We start from the raw sequence: 8,915 nt of genomic DNA on the forward strand, positions 1-8,915 counted from the left end.
CCGGAGACCCCCTAATTCAGGACTCCCACACACGTCATGATCATCGCATTACCTGTACCTGCAACTGTTGGTGTAGTAATCTATGAGCCACGAGGACTCAGCAATCCCATTACCATGGGTAAAGACTAGCAAAGCTTAATGGGTATGGAAAGGATAAGTGATGAGGTTGGAGCAGCGACTAAGCAATTTATGGTGCCTAACTCACGAGTACAAGAGTAAGATAAGAAGCTACGCAAACGGTCGCCAACTAGTCTTTCCATAATAATAATAATAAAGTAGATATTGCTTTTGCCCGTTTGCTCACCATCGCGGTAATTTTGCAGAAAAGTCCCTGTGAATTTGATATTCAACCTGCCATCCTGTTTTAAGTGGCTAATCTCAGAAAATGTTTCATTTTTGCAAAAAGACCATGTAGTTGTGTATATTCAACGCGCGATTTATGCATATGGTTTTCCAAATCGGGTCAACGCAGTGGCTCGAGCGACTTGGGTTGGCGGCGGCGGCTGGAGCTTGCAGGTGGCGGATCCGTATGCGGCACGAGCTGGGGAGGCGGGTGACAAGGCGTGGGTCGCCGGTGATGACAAGCAAGGCGGAAAGCGCCCGAACCAGGATGGATCGAGGCCACGGCCTTGCACGCCTCTACCTCCTCTGCTGCCGAGCGCGTGGCCCGCCTTCATCTCCTCCACCCCGCCGGCAAACCCAGCCATCGAAGCTTCCCCTCACGCACCTCTTCCCTGCTCGTCCTCCTCTTGGTTGGATTGGGCGCCGCTGGTGCGCTCGTTCACCTCCCATGGACGGAACAGAAGGTGGCCGGGGCAACGCGAGCGAAGCAGAGTAGCACGGCATGAGTTAGCGGGCATGGGGGCGCGAAGCAGAGGCAAAGGCGGCGGCTAGCGACGGACTTGGCACGACGGCGGCGATCCGATCGGGTCAGAACGAGGCAGGGGTGATGTGGTGGAGGCCCGGCGGCGCGGCTTCCTGCGGGTGCCATGGCGTTGGGTGGGCTCCTGTACACATCCGAGACAGAGAGGGAAAGATGGTGGCGAGGTCGGACGGTTCACCGGGGCGGCGACGGTTGCCGAGACGACATGGCAGGGAGACGGTGTCGCGGGACTGCTGGTGGCGGGGACAAGAGGAAGGCGGCAACACTGTCGGCCGGTCGGGTGACACAAACCAGGCCACGGGTGGCGCGGCCACTCCGGCGAGTACGAATAAGGGCTTAACCACAAGGTGATCCATTCATCTCTACTCTTTTCTTACTTACCCTGGTCCTCATGCGCCGTGTTCTTCAGCTACAGAAATCGCTCATTCTCCATGTTATTGAGTCCGTCTGAAGTTCAACACTTAGAGATCTTGTGCTCTGCATTACCTGATATTTCATCTGATTGAGGGTAGTGGATTTGCCCTTCCTATAATCAGCGACACACGACTCCTCCTCCTAGCCCCGGATCTTTTGCCCTTTGCCACCTGCGACCGTGGTTTCGATGATCCACGACGCGATAGAGCTTGAGCGGGCTCCTCGAGAATATCGGTCTTGTGAAGGCTCGTCATGCTGCTGCCGAAGTTGAGGCTGAGGCCATCGACCGGCGCAAGATCGAGCAACAGAGGCTGAGGCCCACCGGGAGCTGGAGCAGATTCTTCATACGGTGGAGTTGAGCGACCCACTCATCGATCCTAGATGTGCTCAGGTGAAGCTAGGGATGCGATCCATCCTTCTCGGAGCGGATGAATCAACAGAGGATTCAACCGGTCCAACAAGTGAATTCAGGCTTGATTAATTAGCGTTGGCATACGAGTGTCTTGTGCACATGTAGTTTAGCATTAAAGCTTCACCGATGCAGTATTTTACCCATATATCCATTTGCAATCAACATCCTTTTTTGCTTCAAATGGTCAAATGTTGCCTTAATATTGTAGGATACCGGTCTCGTGCTGCTTCGTGCTAGCTGTAGGATCCGATGTTTATTTGTTCTTTTGGTGATATAGGCCAAGGGAAATGACTACCGTTCCAAGGTCTCTGGTCTGGGAGCTTGTGAAGAAGAGCAAGTGCTTCTTGATCAAGCGGTTTGGCAACTGCAATGCCAAGGTCCAGTTTCGCAAGGACCAAACGACCTCTACAATGTCTGTTACTACAAGTTCTCAGGTCCGTAGCTCTTTACACTTGCACTGTTCTTGGCGGGCTCAAAGCTGTTTATTAGTTCCTCTGCAAGGCGCTAACTTGTTGTGGTCTGATGTGGTTTTTTAGGCTTAGCAAACAGCAAGACCGTGGCGGTCCAGCCATCAGCGGGAGAGGAGAAGGCTGTTGTCCTATCCACGAGCAAGACCAAGAAGCAGGACACCCATGCCAAGCTGTTGCACAAGACTCTAATGCGCAAGCAGTTCCGCAAGATGGCAGGTCTGTCCAGAACCAGGTACTAACAGCACAAAAATTCTTACTTGAAAAGTTAGAATGCACATGTTATGCTTGGTTTCTATGCTGCAACTCATTTGTATGTGCACCTGCTCTTATATACATTTAACTATTTTGCTGGATTGTACTTTAACATTTAAGAAGTTTTTCTGTCATTGGGGAATCTGTTTTGGTCTTTTTTAATTGGTAACCAAAGGTATTGCTGTGATGAGCCGTAACAATAAGGATAACAACGGATCAATTGGTTATTCAATAAAATGCTTTTTACGCTTGGCATTTAGCTCAACCGATTAATAAAATTGTTTTTGTTGTATATATTAGATTATTGTGTAAACAATTTTCACGTTAGTGAGCACATATTAGATTACTTTCACCCGTTGCAACGCAAGAACATGGAGTTATTCTCGTGTTAAATTTTTGTCGGGGATTGGGTGCGACATATGCCAAAGGATGACTTATCATGGTGGGGGTGAGTAGAACGTCGCCGGTGCCTGGAAACTGGATGGGGTGTAGACATGCACGCCGGCGAATCTTACCCAGCTTCAGGGCTCTCCGAGGAGATAACACCCCTACTGCTGCTCTGCGGGGTCTCCGCATGATCACTATGGCAAAGTGTTTACACGATCGCTCCTTGAGCTGTTTCTTGAAGGTAGGAGAGGGCAAGGCTAGCTCTCTCCCTCCTATATGATCTGGTCTAAAGCTAATAGGTTACAACCCTTTGCATAGGTGTCCTGGGGGGTTTATATAGGCCTACCCCCCAGGGGTACAATGGTAATCTGACTGGACACGGGCCCAGCCGTCAGTGTCTCCGACCTCCGTCTTCTCCGCCGACTGCTGGGGCCCGTCGACTGGTGGGCCCCGCCGACTGGCTAGGTACGGAGCCGAGAGGCCGCGTCCGCCGTGGGCGGGTCTTGCCGGCTGCTGATCACTGTAGCCGTGCCTCTGATGACGCGGGCTTGGTCATGGAGTCGTGGCAACAGCCCCGCCGCCTGGCGGACGATCACTATTGCCACTCTCCGTCACATCTGATTAATGGCGTGCGGGCCCGGGGGAGGATCTGGCCGACTCCCGGGAGCTGACTCCCAACGAGTCCGACCGGTGGCGCACTTGTTGTCTTTTAGGGTCCCGCTGGCTGGTGGGGCCCGCTGCCCCAAGGCCGTACGGACAAGCCGTCGTGGGCGTAGGATTCGGTCCACCGGTGCTGATGGCAGGGCTGGCATGGCAACAGTGCCACGCCGCACGGAGATCTCCACGAGTACGGCGTACTGTAGCCATGCCTGCCTCGGAAAAGGGGTCGGAGCAGTCTTCACTGTAGCCACTCATCTGTCCTATCCCTCTTGATGAGGACATGGGGTTTTGCTAGAGTTGCGGGCCGACTCCCCAAAGCCGGCTTCTCTGGAAGTCGCCAGTCAGGAGTCGGCTTATCCTGAAGTCGTCCCTGGGACTTGGCCGCGAGTGGGCAGTCGGCCGTCTTGCCGCCGTCTTCTCAGAAGGCGGCTTTTCGTCCTGGAGTCTTGAGGGGCGCGGCCTGCCCCGATGTATTGAAAGGTTCTGGGGCTCGGATTGACCTACCCGTGGCCCATTACTCCGACAATTTTCCAATGATGAGAATGGGCTAGCCAACATCGCTGAGCTGCTGAAATTGCACAAATTTGGTGTAGTTATTCATGGTAGAAATTCCAAATTAAGTGGTATATTTTTCCAGATTGAGAAACTGCATACACGCCTTCGTTAATGCACAATCGAACAGCCGTCAGGTGCTGATGAGTGGACTACTGAAGTAGGGGAAACACACTTAAGTTTGTTATCCACTATTTCTTCAGAAGCTAAACATCAGTGGCATCATAAGTGGGCTTCCTCATTTAATTCAAGAGATCTATCAAGTTGCAAAGATAACAAGAATGAACATGAAATATCTAAAAGCAGATGACCCGAGTATCCTCTACTACTTTGGTTTAGGTGCTATTTATCTTACTCTGTTGAAATATGTTTTTCTTCCATAGATGCAAAGCATCCAGGATGTGATAAATCATACACTGTAGAATGGCAAGGAGACCTTCTGTGACTGGATAATGGCATTTATATGTGGTTCAAGTCTTTTCACGGTGCAGTTGAACAAGAGAATTCTATCAAAGATAAGTGCCTTTTCAATATTGACATTGTTCTTTCTTCAGTGTAGATGCATGATATCACATGATTAAACATGCCAATTTTTTAACTTGATTTAGTTGTCTATATTATTCTCTATGTGCTATTACCAACAAAAATAGTACACCATAATATAAAATGTTATTACATGGATGAAGGGAGATTTTTAGCCTGCAAAGCAACAAATCTATGCCCGGTGTGGCAATAATGTGTTTGTACCAGTTAAGGGAGAATTTATTTTCCACACTGTAAGAAACATGTCCTGTTTCTTCCCCATCATTTAAGTGTGTGGCATTCTTCTTTGTTTATGTTTCTAATAGGATATATTTGATTATGATGATGTTTCATACTGCTCCTATGGAGTCCCTCTTTGGACTGTTGGACGTGTATATCCAACGAGACTACTTTTCCGATTGTTGGCTGGAGCTATCACTATGACTGGAAATTTCTTTTCAGTCAAATAAATTTATATGCTCACCAGAAACCAACGACAGGTCAAAACTTATCGGCAGTTTGCAATCTTTATTAGACTATGCCTAATCCAATGGTTAGACAATGTTGTTATAGTTAGGCAATATAGAAAACATAGTCATGATTTATGTAGATTGGGCAGTCCCTTCAAAATGCATTTTTCAATCTTGAGTGGACAATTATATGTTTTCTTATAGAAAATTGAATATATGTTTGATGAATTGACTGATTGTTTTTGTCCTATCAGATTAAACTTGGTCTTAATTTGAAGGTACAATTTAGGCTGCTGGTGTTGGTTTGTTTATTGTGCTCCCTTCGTTCAAAAATACTTGTCATCAAAATGGATAAAAAGATATGTATCTAGAACCAAAATACATCTAGATACATCCCTTTTATCCATTTTGATGACAAGTATTTACGGACGAAGGGAGTACTAATTATGCTCTGTAGACAGAGACATGTTGTCTTCCTCATTCCTTAGTCGTTATGAGCTAGGCATAGATCCGTGACCCGGTTAATCCTGATTTGTTGCAACATATGTTTTCTCCACACAGGTCTAAACAATGCAACCTCTTCTTAGCCTGTGGAAATATGATTCAGATGGAGGTTGATGGACTAGAGCAATTAAAGGGATGTGATATTTTCTTCTCCCGTTGCAACACACGGGCATATGTCCTAGTAATGATCAATAAGTGATCCTGAACTATTTATGTTCAAACATAACCCTACCATGTTCTCTTCTCGAACGCACCCGAAAAGAGACTGTCACGGTTATGCAACGCGGTTGGTGTATTTTAATTGAGTTTACTTCAAGTCCTCTACAACCGGATATTAACAACTTCTCATCTGCCACATAACCGCGGGCACGACTCTCGAAAGTTTAAACCCTATAGGGGTGTCCCATCTTAGTCCATGACAAGCTCACGATCCGCGGAGACAATCCTCCATCGCGGGACCCTCCGATCAGACTCGGAATCCCGGTGCACAAGACATTTTGACAATGGTAAAGGAAATCCAGCAAGACCTCCCAATGTGCCGACACCCTGATAGTAGCCACGCGTATCTCGTCTCAGGCCACGACAGATGAGCTAAGCGTACAGGTACCAAAATACCCCAAGTTACCAAGGGGCGGTCCCGCACGGTGCTCTAGTTTGGGACCAACACCATCAACATTGGCCCCCCTGTATGTAGAAAAGAATCCTCGGGTTCATGAAGCCCTATGCCAATGAATTATTTAGTTCAAGTATTATTATGGCAAATGTTAAAACCAATGTTGGGCCTTGCTGGAAGAGTTTTATTCAAAGCAAACTATCAAGAGGGGCCCATAAACCCTCATCGTGTTAGGGCGCAAATCAAGGAACATAACACCGGCATGACGGAAACTAGGGCGGCAAGAGTGGAACAAAACACCAGGAATAAGGCCGAGCCTTCCACCCTTTACAAAGTATATAGATGCATTAATCAAATAAGAGGTCTTGTGATATCCCATGATATCCATGTCCCAACATGGAACAACCTACAACTGCACCTGAAACTAGCAACACTATAAGAGGGGCTGAGCAAAGCGGTAACATAGTCAAACAACGGTTTGCTCGGATGGTGGAAAAGGTTAGAGGATATCATGTCAATTTGGGAGGCTTGATAAACAAGTGATAGGTAGCGGGACATAGCGATAGCATCGAGACAACTAGCAAAGCAAAGATAGTAGTGGTATCCAGGATAACAGTCATCTTGCCTGAAATCCCGCTAGGAAGAAGAACGAGTCCATGAAGTAGTCGAATGGACCCTCACAATCGCAATGTAACCGGAACTATCAAGGAGAAGCGCAACCGGAAAGAAGGAAACATCATGGTAAACAACCATCACGTAAACATGTCATGATGCATAATCAAGTATGATGTATGTTCAGTTTAAATAGCATGGCATGGCAAAGTGCAACAAACACTACTACAAATTAAGTGGAGCTCAATATGCAACGAGTTGCATATTGAAAAAACACCACATTTAATTATTTAGTTCTCTCCTGTTTATGTACCCATCAATATTAAATGTTGTTAAACATGGCAAGAGGTGAAATATAATTAAACTAACTATTTAGGAAAGTTTAAGTGAGGCTGGGAACAACAAACAACAATTCCGGTAAATCCCCACATGTCATTTAGCAATTTAAAGCAAACACCAATTTTAACCATTTTAAAAGTTTTTATCGTGATGTGGATGACATATTACAGTTTTATGCAATTTTATGAAAAAGTTGACATGATCAAGATAAGAGCATTTGTCGCCATGATGGAATGAAAGGGTGCCACGACGACGACAGCGGCAATGGTGCAACGGTAACATTCCGATGACCCGGCAATTCGTGGAAATGCCGGTGCAAAAGAACAAGTGTGCGGATGTGCGGAACATGCTAGCAATGGTGGGGTGATCCCGGTTACCGGGTTCCCACATGTCAATGGCATGGAAAACGAGCAATGAGCAAGCGACGATTCAAATACGGTGCAAACATGGGCATCTCATGCAACACATCACATGCATACGGTCCCCGGGCGTCGTCTCGATGTTATACCTTTGAAGCGTGCATTATTGGAACGGATCAAGTTCGGAGCAGTGTAGAGGAAGTAGACGTTCTCGCGATGATAGTGGAAGTAGTGGTATAAGTTCGTTTCGGAGAGGTACTTAACGAATCCAAGGTTTCCAGGGGTGACGGTGGTGGAACTTGACGAATCCGAGTTCTTCGGAGGTCGTCATCAAACTTAGTCAAATACACGGCGTGGGTAGTCGTTCACTCGACGGCCTTCGATGACGGTAGGCGTACACGTTTCGTAGACGTTCGAGTCACTGGTAAAGGAACTTGGCGGTCCATGTTCTTCGGAGTCATCGAGTAGTCGTTTGCGTCGTAGTCGGGCTTGACGAAATACATCGACTATAGTGGTACACGAATCGTAGATGTTCGGGTCATCAGAAAAGGTAATTGATGCATCACCGGATGTAGTCATACATGAGGGTCTTGACAAATCCGAAGGGGTACTTGGCGTTTCGGATGCAGTCTCGTCGTTCCTGGTATGATGGTCTTGGTACGATCCAAAACAAAGCCTCACCAAAGGCCTCGACAGAAAGCTGAAGCAACAATCAGGGGCGCGACGGCTGTGTTCAGGACGACACGACTCGCCGGTGACGAGGAAGAAGCAGGGTCGAGCTCGTCGGGCGACGTGCGGGCCTTGACACCGAGGCGGCCATGGCTGGCGCTGAGGTGGAAGAGGCCATGGCGCGCTGGAGGCTTGGTTAACGTGAGGCAGGCGAGCGGGGGTGTAACGAGCTGCTCGTCCCCTGGCTCGGGCTCGAGTGCATGGGGAAGATGAGCGCGGAGCGACTCGGGGCTCCAGCGAGTGGGGCAGCCTGCCGGGGTCCTGGACGGCGACACGCGGGAGGAGCGAACGGATATGGTGTTGGAGGCGCAGGGAACAGGCAGACTGGCCGGTGCGAGCAGCAGCGAGCTCAGCGGGGCCTAGGCACAGACGAGGAGAAGGCGGTAGCGGAGTTGGCCGGAGGGCGGCATGGCGCGCGCGGGGCGGGGTCGGGCTAGGAGCACGGGAGGAGGTGATCGGGACGAGGGCGCAACTGTTCTCTCTCGCTCTCTGGCGGCGCACATGAGGGAGGAAGGGATCGAGAGGGAGGTGGCGGCGCTACGGGAGGGAAGAGGGAGACGAGTGAGGGAGAGATCAAGAGGAGGGAACGGGCTAGAGTTAGATAGGCAGGGGCCGGCTGGGCTGCGGGGGATGGTTAGGCCGGCCTGGAGGAAATGGGCTGGCCTCGCTGGGCTGCTCTATCTCTCTCCACTGCTATTAACTTTTCTTTAATCTATTTTCCAAGGATAAAATAGCAA

At 48.8% G+C, this 8,915-nt stretch overlaps 1 long non-coding RNA gene and 1 pseudogene across 2 annotated transcripts; both read left to right on the forward strand.

The window, feature by feature from the left end:
- The first annotated feature begins 438 nt into the window (after positions 1 to 438).
- LOC147965532 (uncharacterized) lies at positions 439 to 5,808 on the forward strand. 2 transcript variants are annotated; one of them, XR_015608398.1, is made up of 5 exons: positions 439 to 1,230; positions 1,987 to 2,143; positions 2,246 to 2,411; positions 4,414 to 4,549; positions 5,584 to 5,808. It is a non-coding gene; the product is annotated as an uncharacterized LOC147965532 (long non-coding RNA). The 2 variants fall into 2 exon arrangements; XR_015608397.1 differs by having other exon boundaries at positions 440 to 1,230; positions 4,414 to 5,808.
- Positions 2,609 to 2,695, forward strand: LOC147965533 (small nucleolar RNA R24; annotated as a pseudogene).
- Positions 5,809 to 8,915: the final 3,107 nt, after the last annotated feature.

Source organism: Triticum urartu, chromosome 6A (genome assembly GCF_056163025.1).
Source record: "Triticum urartu cultivar PI428250 chromosome 6A, HENAU_Tu73, whole genome shotgun sequence".
NCBI lineage: Eukaryota > Viridiplantae > Streptophyta > Magnoliopsida > Poales > Poaceae > Triticum > Triticum urartu.